Source organism: Physeter macrocephalus, chromosome 11 (genome assembly GCF_002837175.3).
Source record: "Physeter macrocephalus isolate SW-GA chromosome 11, ASM283717v5, whole genome shotgun sequence".
Classification (NCBI taxonomy): domain Eukaryota; kingdom Metazoa; phylum Chordata; class Mammalia; order Artiodactyla; family Physeteridae; genus Physeter; species Physeter macrocephalus.
The window spans coordinates 61,276,699-61,290,111 of record NC_041224.1 but is presented as its reverse complement, the minus strand read 5'-3'; the positions used below and the strand labels follow the sequence as shown (position 1 = coordinate 61,290,111).

Here is a 13,413-nt window from a genome sequence, read left to right as displayed (position 1 = left end):
TACAAAAATAAACTCAAAATGGATTAAAGACCTAAATGTAAGGCCAGACACTATCAAACTCTTAGAGGAAAACATAGGCAGAACACTCTTTGACGTAAATCACAGCAAGATCCTTTTTGACCCACCTCCTAGAGAAATGGAAATAAAAACAAAAATAAACACATGGGACCTAATGAAACTTAAAAGCTTTTGCACAGGAAAGGAAACCATAAACAAGATGAAAAGATAACCCTCAGAATGGGAGAAAATATTCGCAAACGAAGCAACTGACAAAGGATTAATATGTAAAATATACAAGCAGCTCATGCAGCACAATATTAAAAAAACAAACAACCCTATCCAAAAATGGATGGAAGACCTAAACAGACATTTCTCCAAAGGAGATATACAGATTGCCAACAAACACATGAAAGAATGCTCAACATCACTAATCATTAGAGAAATGAAAATCAAAACCACAATGAGGTATCACCTCACACCAGTCAGAATGGCCATCATCCCAAAATCTACAAACAATAAATGCTGGAGAGGGTGTGGAGTAAAGGGAACCCTCTTGTACTGTTGGTGGGAATGTAAATTGATACAGCCACTATGGAGAACAGTCTGGAGGTTCCTTTAAAAACTAAAAATAGAACTACCATATGACCCAGCAATCTCACTACTGGGCATATACCCTGAGAAAACCATAATTCAAAAAGAGACATGTATCACAGTGTTCACTGCAGCACTATTTACAATAAGCAGGACATGGAAGCAACCTATGTGTCCATCGACAGATGAATGGATAAAGAAGATGTGGCACATACATACAATGGAATATTACTCAGCCATAAAAAGAAATGAAATTGAGTTATTTGTAGTGAGGGGATATGGGGATATATGTATACATATAGCTGCTTCACTTTGTTATACAGCAGAAACTAACATAACATTGTAAAGCAATTATACTCCAATAAAGATGTTAAAAAAAATATGGTAGAGAGGGTATAAAAAAGTGGAACCTTCCTACACTGTTGGTGGGAATGTAAATTGGTACGGCCACTATGGAGACCAGTATGGAGGTTCCTTAAAAAACTAAAAATATAGTTACCATATGATCCTGCAATCCCAGTCCTGGGAATATATCCAGAGAAAATTCTAATTGAAAAAGATACATGCACGCCAGTGTTCATAGCAGCAGTATTTATAATAGCCAAGACGTTGAAGCAACCTAAATGTCCCTTGACTGATGAATGGATAAGGAAGAAGTTGTGTGTATATATATGTATGTATGTATATATATATATATATATATACACACACACACAATGGACTGTTACTCAGCTCTAAAAAGAATGAAATAATGCCATTTGCAGAACATGGATGGACTTAGAGATTATCATATTAAGTGAAGTAAGTCAGTGAAAGGCAAATATCATATGATATCACTTACATGGGAAATCTTAAAAATAAAAGGATACAAGTGAACTTATTTACAAAACAGAAATAGATTCACAGAAATAAAAAACAAAAGGGGATAGTGGAGTCAGAGGGAGAGGGGAGCAGGGAGAGATAAACTAGGAGTTTGTGATTAACACATACACATTACTCTTTATAAAACAGGTAAACAACAAGGACCTATTATATAGCACAGGGAACTATACTCAATATCTTGTAATAACCTATAATGGAAAAGATTCTGAAAAAGAATATATATATATGTATAAATGAATCACTTTGCTGTACACTTGAAACTAACACAACATTGTAGACTAACTATATTTCAATATAAAAAAGAACATTGCATGATCCAAGGTTAATATATAAATCTCAGCTGTATTTGTATATGCTACCAAAAACAATAGAAAAAATGAACTTTAAAAAATAAGATTTAACAATATCATTCAAAAACAAATTATTTGGGAATAAACTTGATGAAAGATCTGTAAGACATTTATCCCACATTTATAAATTATTGTGAGAAAATTTAACAAGGTCCTAAATGAATGGTGATATATAATGTTCCTGGAATAGAAAATTTGATACTATTAAGGTGGTAATTTTCCCCAATTTGAACTACAGATTCAACATTATCCTAATTCCAAGCAGCATTTTTTTGGTAGCTAATCAAGAAACTGATTCTAAAGTTTAATGGAAATCCAAAGGACGTAGCAAAAACTATCTTGAAAAAGAACAAAAGTGGAGGACTTACTCCACCTGAATATAAAGCTACAGTAATCAAGTACAATGGGGGTACTAGTACATTGGTACACTGAAGATTAATGAAACAGAACAGAGAGTCCAGAAATAAATTCACACATATATGAGAATTGATTTTTGACAAAATAGCTGAGATCATTCATCAGGAAATGAAGCTCTTTTTCAACAATAAATGTTGGCACAACTGGATAGCTCTATGGAAAAAAAGTAATCTTGGCCTTTGTCTGACAGCATACACAAAAATTAATTTGAGATTCATCAAAGATCTAAACATAAAATCTAAACCTTTAAAGCCTTTACAAGAAAATACAGGGGAACATCTTCATGAATTTTAGGTGGGCAAATATTTCAGATGACACACAAAAACCACTAGCCATGAAATTTAAAACTCATAAATTGGATTTCATAAAAAGTAAAAGTTTCTGATCATCAATACCATTAAGAATATAAAAAGACATGCCAAAGAGTGGACGAATACATTCTCAATACACACATTTAAAAAGGACTTGGATCCAGACTTTATGAACAACTCTTAAAAATCAATAAGACAAAGAAAAAAACACTTTGTAAATGGGCAAAAACCTCACACAGACACTTGACAATAGGTGTACAAATGCCCAATAAGCACTTAAAAGAAGTTCTACATCATTAGTCATCAGAGATATGCAAATTAAAAACATAATGACTACCATGTCATACCCTTTAGAGTAACTAAGATTTAAAGGAATGACAATACTTCCACACCACTTCCTCTTTCCTTTTGTTCTTCCCTTTCATTCCCTTTCCAAATGATTCAGTCCTCAGGCCATTATGTGGAGCAAAGCAAGGTAGGTGCCACACAGTGGAGACTGGAGGAGAGGGAACAGCCACAATGGGTTAGAACAGCGCTCTAGGAGGGTGAGGGGGGCAACCATGTTCAGGGACAGTCCAACGTGGCATATTAGAGCATAAGCAGGGTGAGACAGGTGCTTATACAGAGGGAAGCCCAGTGTTGGATGTCAGAGCTTAAACAGGAAGAGCAGAGAGTCCATACGGGAGACAGCCCAATATGGGGAGTTAGAGCCTGAGCCAAACATGTAGAGTCAGAGCCTAAGTGGACTAAGAAGGTCATCTACTTGGATGGGAGGCCCAAAGCTTGAACCTGAGCAAGGAAAGGAGGGTGTTCTGGTAGAGGAGTGATCAGGAGTGGAGTGTCGGAGAGTAAGCAGAGTGAAGAGGGTGATCCCACTGGGGAGTCAAATGATCAAAATGAACATCATCAGTAAAAGGACAAATTAAAGTCATGTACCTTCTATGATAATCTTGCCAAAGATGTATAACGTTAATGTAATTGTGAAGAAAGATCAGAAACCCTCAATTTGGGGCCATTCTACAATATAATTGGCATGGACACTTCAAAACTGTAAAAAAGGAAACAAGAACAGTTCCAGTGATGGAGAGTAAAGACATTTGACTATTAAATGCAATATATACTTTTTGAACTGGATCCTTTTACTAGAAAGAACATTACTGGGACAATTGTTAAAGCTTGAATAGTGTCTGAGGATTAGATGGTTGTGATGCACCAATATTAACTTACTACTTATGATGGTTATGTAGGAGAATGTCCTTGTTTGTATTAAATACACACTAAAGAATTAGGGGGAGTTGGGGCACCAGGTTGGCCACTTATTCTAAAATGGTGAAAGGAAAATACTCTTTGTACCATACTTGCAACTTCTGTGATTGTGCTATTTTTTTAAATTATTAAAATTATAATGACACAAAAAAGATAATACCAAGTATTGGTGAGGCTATAGAGCAGCTGTCCCTGGTAGATGGTTAAATGGTACAACCACTTTGGAATATTGTATGTCAGTTTCTTATGAAATTAAAGTTACACCTACTTTATGACCTAGTAATTCCACTTCTAGAAATATCCACAAAAGGGCTTGTACTAGCATGTTCTTAGCAGATTTAGTTGACATAGTTTCAAACTGGAGAGAACCCAAATGTCCATCAATAAGTGAATGGGTAAGTTGTTTATCCATACAATGGAGTACTATTCAGCAATATACAGGAACTGCTATTACATAGAACAACATGGTTGAATCTCAAAAGAATTACATTGAGTGAAAGAAGCCAGACCTAGATGAATTTATACTTACAATTCCATTTATATGAAGTTCAAGAACAGTTAAAACAAAACCACAGAGATTGAAATTAGAATAGTTGTTGCTTTGGGGAAATGGGGATTGACTGGAAAGGGACAAGAGGGTAATTTGTGGGTGTGGAAATGTTTTATATCTTGATTGGATGGGGGTTATATGAGTGTATATATTTGTCAAAACTCATCAGACTATACTCTTAAAATCTATGCATGTTATTTGTATGCTTCAACTTAAAAGGCTAATTTTAAAAAATGCACTAAATCATTATCAATGGTTATCTCTAGAGGGTAGGATTCTTTCACTTTCCACACTATGTATTTCTGAAGTGTTTGGACTTTTTTCCAACAAGCATGTCCTACTTATTTAAAAGAGCCACATTTAGAATCTAAAAAATATAATTACATAATAGTAGGGAGCACCAAAGGGTGCTCAAGCAACTAGTTGTTTGGGGAGAAAATTAAGTTACATCTTCTCCTTTTAAAATATACCAAAAAAAAAAAAAAAGTTCAGGTAAGTCAAAGAGTTAATGTATAAAACCCAGCCACAATTTTAAATCAAGCCCTAACTAATAGAAAACAGAAGTTAATACTTATCTGATTTCTGAATGGTAGATAAACTATTTAATATTAAAAGCAATGTTACGAACTCTAAAGGAATAGATTTCTGCTACATAAACATATTGCTATATAATAAAATATAAACAAAATTAAATGCAGCAGGAAGTTGGGGGATTTATAAAAACATAACATTTGAGAGACTTATAGGCAAAGTATGTGAATTCTGGAAAGGAAGGAAGACTAGAGGAAAGGAAGGAGGAAGGGAGAGAGAAAAAATGTAGGAAGGAAAGAGAAAAAAGAAGAAAAGGAAAAGAGAGCAAAGGGGAAGGGAGGGGAGGGGAGAGGAGGGGAGGGACTTTAGGACAGAAGGAAAGGAAGGGGTGGAAGGGAGAGAAGAGAAATGGCTAATCAACAAGTGAATAAAAAATAAACCTGAAATTTTACCTTTCAAATTAGCACACATTATTTTTACATTACAGTACTTGATGGCAGTCATAGAGTGGCAAGACGAATACTTTGTCACATGTAGGAGTGTAAATTACTACATTTCTGGAAACCAATCTAGCAATGTGTATCAATAATCTTTAATATGTTTCTATTCTTTGAATCAGAAGTGTCTCTTTTTGGAATCTGTCTAAAGGAAGCAATCAAAAAAGTCGCTCTTTTCAGGATTATTCATAATAGCCAAAATAATAAAAATAACCTAAATGCCAACATTATGGAAATAATTCGTTAAGTCACAGGATATCTGATGATTATTCTACCATTAAATGGTGTTTACAATGAGTTTTTAATGGCGCCTTTTTTAAATGCTCATGATAAATTTAAAAATAATAAAAATAACCTAAATGCCAACATTATGGAAATAATTCGTTAAGTCACAGGATATCTGATGATTATTCTACCATTAAATGGTGTTTACAATGAGTTTTTAATGGCGCCTTTTTTAAATGCTCATGATAAATTTAAAAATAGCAAGCCTGGACTCAAGTTTGGCTCCGAAACAGAAATACCCCGTTGGTGAAAAAAAACCAGTCTCTAGACACACTGCATTTCCCCGCCTTCGTTATATTTAAATATTTTAAACTTTAAATGGTACCTATGTCCCAATATGCATGTGTATTACTCAGGGTTTGTTCAGGAAAACACAAGCCACTCTATGTCTTCCGGGTATAAAGGGCATAATATAGCAACAGGGGCTTACAGGACTGTTGGAAGAGCCGAGGGAGAGGAACTCAGGGCAGCTACTGCGAAGGTAGAAGTAGACGTGGAAGGTGTCAGCCTGAAGTTTGGCTCCTGAGAGCTTGCTGGGAAGCCTCCTCACTCACATCTGTGCAGCATCTGGCTGTCGCCACCTCTGCAGAATAATAGATTCCCTCTCCTTTTTGCATTCCAAATTTCCCCCAAATTCCTTTCATGCAAACTCCTGCCTGGAAGCAGGGGTGGGAGGTGGAGAAAGGGGGTGTCTTCTGGGAAATGTAGTTCCCTGCTGCTCTGCATTGCGGAGGACGGATGGGAGTGATGCTGAATGCTAAAACAGTCTCGCCAGCGCCACGTGCCAGGTCTATCAGAATCATCCGCATGTTTTCCTGTCGGTCAGGGAAGTAGTCAGAAGGCGACAGGTGTTAGGGTTGAATAGAAAAATAAACTAGCTTATAGCTATCAGAGGTAGTATTATATTTTTTATTATTGAAATAATGTGTGGCATTCCCAGCTTATTTTATTACAAATTTGCAAAACAAAACAAAACATAAACTATATAATTTAAACCAAATTATACAACCTTTTTAGAGAGTTTAGAAAATGACAAGATTCAAAAACTGTTCACTTGGGCTTCCCTGGTGGCGCAGTGGTTGAGAGTCCGCCTGCCGATGCAGGGGACACGGGTTCGTGCTCCGGTCCGGGAAGATCCCACATGCCGCTGGGCCCGTGAGCCATGGCCGCTGAACCTGCACGGCCGGAGCCTGTGCTCCGCTACGGGAGAGGCCACGGCAGTGAGAGGCCTGCGTACCACAAAAAAGACAAAAACAAAAACAAAAAAAAAAACTGTTCACCTGAAACCTTCACATTGGTAGGAATGTAAAATGGTGCAGCCACTGTGGGAAACAGTCTGGCAGTTCCTCGAAAAGTTAAACAATAGAGTTTCCAGTTCCACTCCCAGGAATATTCTGAATAAAAATGTAAATATATGTTCACACAAAACCTTGTACACTGATGTTCATAGCAGCGTTATTCCTTTTTAAAATTTTTTATTGAGGTATAGTTGATGTACAATCTTATTAATACATAAGTTTCAGGTGTACAATGTGATTCACAATTTTTAAAGGTTATACTCCATTTATAGTTATTACAAAATATTGGCTATATTCCCTGTGTTGTACAATATATCCTTGTACCTTATTTATTTATTGATTGATTGGTTTCTTGATTTGGCCATGCTGCATGGCTTATGGGATCCTAGTTCCCCCACCAGGGATCAACCTGGGCCCTCAGCAGTGAAAGTGTGGAGTCCTAACCACTGGACCGCCAAGGAATTCCCTAGCTTTTTAATTTTATACATAGTAGTTTGTACCTCTTAATCCCCTACCCCCATCTTGCCCCTTCCTGATTCCCTCTCTCCATTGGTAACCATTAGTTTATTCTCTATATCTGTGAGTCTGTTTCTTTTTTGTTATATTCACTGGTTTGCTTTATTTTTTAGATTCCACATATGAGTGATTTCATATGGTATTTGTCTTTCTGTATCTGACTTATTTCACTTAGCATAATACCCTCCAAGTCCATCCATGTTGTTGCAAATGGCAAAATTTAATTCTTTTTTATGGCTTAGTAGTATTCCATTATATATATACCATATCTTCTTTATCCATTCATCTGCTGATGGACATTTATGTTGTTTCCATATCTTGGCAATTGTAAATAATGCTATGAACATTGGGGTGCATGTATCTTTTTGAATTAGTGTTTGTGTTTTTTGTGGTTATATACCCAGGAGTGGAATTGCTGGGTCATATGGTAGGGTAGTTCTATTTTTAGTTTTTTGAGAAACCTCCATACTGTTTCCCCACAGTGGCTGCATCAATTTACACCAACAGTGTATGAGTGTTCATTTTTCTCCACATCCTCCCAACATTTGTTATTTGTGTTCTTTTTGATGATAGCCATTCTAACATATGTGAGGTGATATCTCATTATGGTTTTCATTTGTATTTCCCTGATTATTAGTGATGTTGAGCACCTTTTCATGTACTTGTTGGTTATCTATATGTCTTATTTGGAAAAATATCTCTTCAGATCTTCTGCCCTTTTTTAATCTGGGTTTTTTGTTTTTTTTCATGGTGAGTAGTATGAGCTATTTATATATTTTGGATATTAACCCCTTATTGGTCCTATTATCTGCAAATATTTTCTCCTATTCAGTAGGGTGTCTTTTAATTTTGTTGATGGTTTCCTTTGCTGTGCAAAAGCTTTTAAGTTTAATTAGGTCCCATTTTTTAAATTTTTGCTTTTATTTCCCTTACTTTAGGAGACAGATCAAAAATACATATATTGCTACAATTTATGTCAAAGAGTGTTCCACCCATGTTTTCCTTTAGGAGTTTTATGGTTTCCAGTCTTACATTTTGAATTTATTTTTGTATATGGTGTTAGAGCATGTTTTAATTTCATTCTTTTCCATGTAGCTGTACAGTTTTCCAGGCACCACTTATTGAAGAGACTGTCTTTTTTCCATTGTCTATTCTTGCCTCCTTTGTTGTAGATTAATTGATGATAAGTGCATGGGTTTATTTCTGGGCTCTCTATTCTGTTCCATTGATTTACGTGTCTGTTTTTGTGCTAGTACCATAGTGTTTTGATTACTGTAACTTTGTGGTATTGTCTAAAGTCAAGGAGCATGATACCTCCAGCTCTGTTTTTCTAAAAATTGTTTTGGCTACTCAGGGTCTTTTTTGTTTTTGTACAAATTTTAAAATTATTTGTTCTAGCTCTGTGAAAAATGCCCTTAGTATTTTGATAGGGATTACACTGAATTTCTAGATTGCCTTGGGTAATATGGTCATTTTAATATTATATCTTCCAATCTATGAACATGGTATATCTTTCCATGTGTTTGTGTCATATTCAATTTCTTTCATCAGCGACTTATAGTTTTCCAAGTACAGGTCTTTGCTTCCTTAGGCAGGTTTGTTCCTAGATATTTTATTCTTTTCGATGTGATTGTAAATGGGATTGTTTCCTTAATTTCTCTTTCTGATAGTTTGTTGTTGTTAGGGTATAGGAATGCAAGAGATTTCTGTGTATTAATTTTGTGTCCAGCAACTTTACCAAATTCATTGATTAGCTCTAGTAGTTTTCTGGTGGCATCTTTAGGATTTTCTATGTATAGTATCATGTCATCTGCAAACAATGACAATTTTACTTCTTCTTTTCCAATTTGGATTCCTTTTATTTCTTTTTCTTCTCTGATTGCCATGGCTAGGACTTCCAAAACTATGTTGAATAATAGTGGTGAGAGTGGACATCCTTGTCTTGTTCCTGATCTTAGAGGAAATGCTTTGAGCTTTTCACCATTGAGAATAATGATGTTTGCTGTGGGTTTGTCATATATGGCCTTTATTATGTTGAGGTAGGATCCCTCTGTGCCCAATTTCTGGAGAGTTTTTATCTCGGATGTTGAATTTTATTAAAAGCTTTTTCCTCATCTATTGAAATGATCATATGGTTTTTATTATTCAGTTTGTTAATGTGGTGTATCACATTGATTGATTTGCAGATATTAGAAACTCCTTCCATCCCTAGGATAAATCCCACTTGATCATGGTGTATGATCATTTTAATGTATTATTGGATTGTGTTTGCTGGTATTTTGTTGAGGATTTTTGCATCTATGTTCATCAGTGATATTGGCCTGTAATTTTCTTTTTTTTGTGATATCTTTGTCTGGTTTTGTCTGGTGATGGTGGATTCATAGAATGAGCTCAGAAGCATTCCTTCCTCTGCAACTTTTTGGAATAGTTTCAGAAGGATAGGTATTAACTCTTTTCTAAATGTTTGGTAGAATTCATCTGTAAAGCCATCTGATCCTGGAGTTTTGTTTGTTGGGGATTTTTGTTTGTTTTGTTTTTGTTTGTTTGTTTTATTTTGTTTGTTTTTTACTGATTCAATTTCAGTACTGGTAATTGGACTGTTCACATTTTCCATTTCTTCCTGGTTCAGTCTTAGGAGACTGTACATTTCTAGGAATTTATCCATTTCTTCTAGGTTGTCCATTTTAAGCATTAATAGCCAAAACATGGAAACAATCCAAATATCCACCAACTAATGAATGAATAAGCAAATGTGATATATCCACACAATGGAATATTATCTGGCCATGAAAAGAAATGAATTACTGATACATACTACAACATGGATGAATCTTGAAAATAGTATGCTAAGTGAAAGACACAAAGGCCACATACTTTATGATTTCATTTATATGAAATGTCCAGAATAGGTAAGTATATAGAAATAGAAAGTCAATTAGGGTCTAGGGAAAATGGGGACTGGGGAGTGATTATTAATAGTAATTGCTACTACCAGGTTTCTTGGGGGGGGGTGATAAAAATGTTCTAAAATTAGATAGTGGTGATGATTGTGAATACACTAAAAATCATCAGCTTGTACACTTTAAAAATTGTGGTAAAATATACATAACATAAAATTTATCATTTTAACAATTTAAAAATTTCAGTGAAATTCAGTACATTTACATTGTTGTGCAACCATCACCACTATACATCTCCAGAACTCTTTTAATATTACAAACTAAAACTCCATAGCCTATTAAACAATAACTCCTCATCCCCTCCTCTCTCCAGCCTTTGGCAACCACCATTCTACTTTCTGTCTCTATGATTTTGACTTCTTTGGGTACCTCATGTAAGTGGATCATACTGTATTTTTCTTTTTGCGAGCAGCTTATTTCACTGAGATAATGTCCTCAAGGTTCGTCCAGGCTGGAGCATGTGTAAGAATTTCCTTTCTTTTAAAAGGAAGATAATATTCAGTATATATGTGAATATATACACTGGTTGTATATATTCAGGTTGCTTCAACCTTTTGGCTGTTGTGAATAATGCTGTTATGCACATAGATGTTCAAATATCTTTTTAAAACCTTGCTTTCAGTACTTTTGGGTTTATCCCTGGGATTGGAATTGCTGGGTCATAGAGAAACTCTGTTTTTCATTTTTTTGAGGAACCACCATACTGTTTTCCATAATTGCTGTACTATTTTATCTTCCCACCAGCAATGCACATGGGTTCCAGTTTCTCCATATTCTTGCCAACATTTGTTATTTTCTGTTTAAAGAAAATTTTTTTTTAATGATAGTCATCTTATTGGACGTGAAATGGTATCTTACTGTGGGTTTTTTTTTTACGCGTCACAAATTTGCATGTCATCCTTGTGCAGAGGTCTAAACTCTGTTATCATCTCAATTTTAGTATATGTGCTGCTGAAGCAAGCACTTGTGGTTTTGATTTGCATTTTCAATTGGTTGTTTTAAGGCATTAGCTCTCTTTTTTATTAATTAATTAATTTAAAAAAATTGGTTGTACTGGATCTTAGTTGCTGCAGGTGGGCTCCTTAGTTGTAGCTCACCGGCTCCTTAGTTGTGGCACCTAGGCTCCTTAGTTGTGGCATGCGAACTCTCAGCTGTGGCATGCATGTGGGATCTAGTTCCCTGACCAGGGATTGAACCTGGGCCCCCTGCATTGGGAGCACAGAGTCTTAACCACTGTTCTACCGGGTAAGTCCCCAATTGTTCACTTTTTTTTTTTTTTTTTTTTTTTGCGGTACACGGGCCTCTCTCTGTTGTGGCCTCTCCCGTTGCGGAGCACACGCTCCGGACGCGCAGGCTCAGCGGCCATGGCTCACGGGCCTAGCCGCTCCACGGCATGTGGGATCTTCCCAGACCGGTGCACAAATCCGTGTCCCCTGCATCGGCAGGCGGACTCTCAACCACTGCGCCACCAGGGAAGCCCCAATTGTTCACTTTTAAAGAGTGAATTTTGTCATATAGTAATTACATCTCAATTTGAAAAACTGTTCGTTGAGAGACCCTAGAAGCCCTGAGTATGCCTAATGTTCAGATCTTGGCTTCTAAATATCTTTCTTCACTAAAGCAGCCCCAATCTGGGGCAGAGAAAGTAGAAGGTAAGCCTGGGACATTTCACTGTGCCAAAAAGCAAGGAAGTGCTCAAATAATGATGGGACATGTCTAAAGGACAATGGCCAAATTTGGGACAATTTGAGCATCAAAAAGAACAATGACTGTAATTGTAATATGATGCATAAATAACAATCTATGAATTCATGGTAATAAAAAGGAGAGAGAGAGAGAGAAAGAAAAGTGATTCTTTATGGAAGAGGGCAAGGAATGATAGAATTTAAAAATCATCATTTTTTGCAACTCTTAATGAAATAATTGGTTCAAGCAAGGATTAGTAATATATGCTGCAGCCATTAAGTGAACAATTATCAGGAAACCATACATCCACATGGTATCATCCCCAGATTACATATTAATTGCAAATGGAAACACATACCTTTGCAATGGAGAAGTCTGGCGATCACAACTTTAAACAAGTGATCAAATTCAACATGACAAATTGTAGAAAAGCTTGATATTTGTGCTTCCTAAAATGAGGTAATATTAAGTACACAGCATCAACTATTAAGTATTCTTACTAAAATCGTTTGCCTGAATGTAATCAAGCTTCTCTAGACCTGATCCCCATTTTCTAGGAATTCAGGGGATAGTGGGACAAGTGAAAGGACACCATGTAGGATATTTTACAAGGCAATTGACCTAAAATCTTCAAAAAGTCAATGCCATGAAGAAAAAGAAAATATACAGCAGCAGCAATGGGACTGCTGTACAGTCTGTCATACAGAGTGAAGTAAGTCAGAAAGAGAAAAACAAATACTGTATGCTAACGAATATATATGGAATCTTAAAAAAAAGAAAATGGTACTGATGAACCTAGTTGCACGGCAGGAATAAAGAGGTAGACATAGAAAATGGACTTGAGGACACGGGGTGGGAGGGTGAAGCTGGGGTGAAGTGAGAGTAGCATCAACATATATACACTACGGAATGTAAAATAGTTGGCTGGTGGGAAGCAGCCAAATAGCACAGGGAGATTGGCTTGGCTCAGTGCTTTGCGATGACCTAGAGGGGTGGGATAGGGAGGGTGGGAGGGAGGCTCAGGAGGGAGGGGATATGGGGACATGTGTATGCATATGGCTGATTCGCTTTGTTGTGCAACAGAAACTAACACAGTATTGTGAAGCAATTATACTCCAATAAAGATCTATTTTTTAAAAAAGACATTTGAGAGACCAAATTAAACAATAACAACCGCAACAAAACACAACACCTGTTCAGTAAGGGCCTACTGCTGACTGCATATAGATTTTGTAAATTGATGCTAAAATGATGCAGGCACATTATTTATCAT

At 36.1% G+C, this 13,413-nt stretch overlaps 1 pseudogene; it reads right to left on the bottom strand.

The window, feature by feature from the left end:
• Positions 1–11,317: 11,317 nt before the first annotated feature.
• Positions 11,318–11,418, bottom strand: LOC112066292 (uncharacterized; annotated as a pseudogene).
• Positions 11,419–13,413: the final 1,995 nt, after the last annotated feature.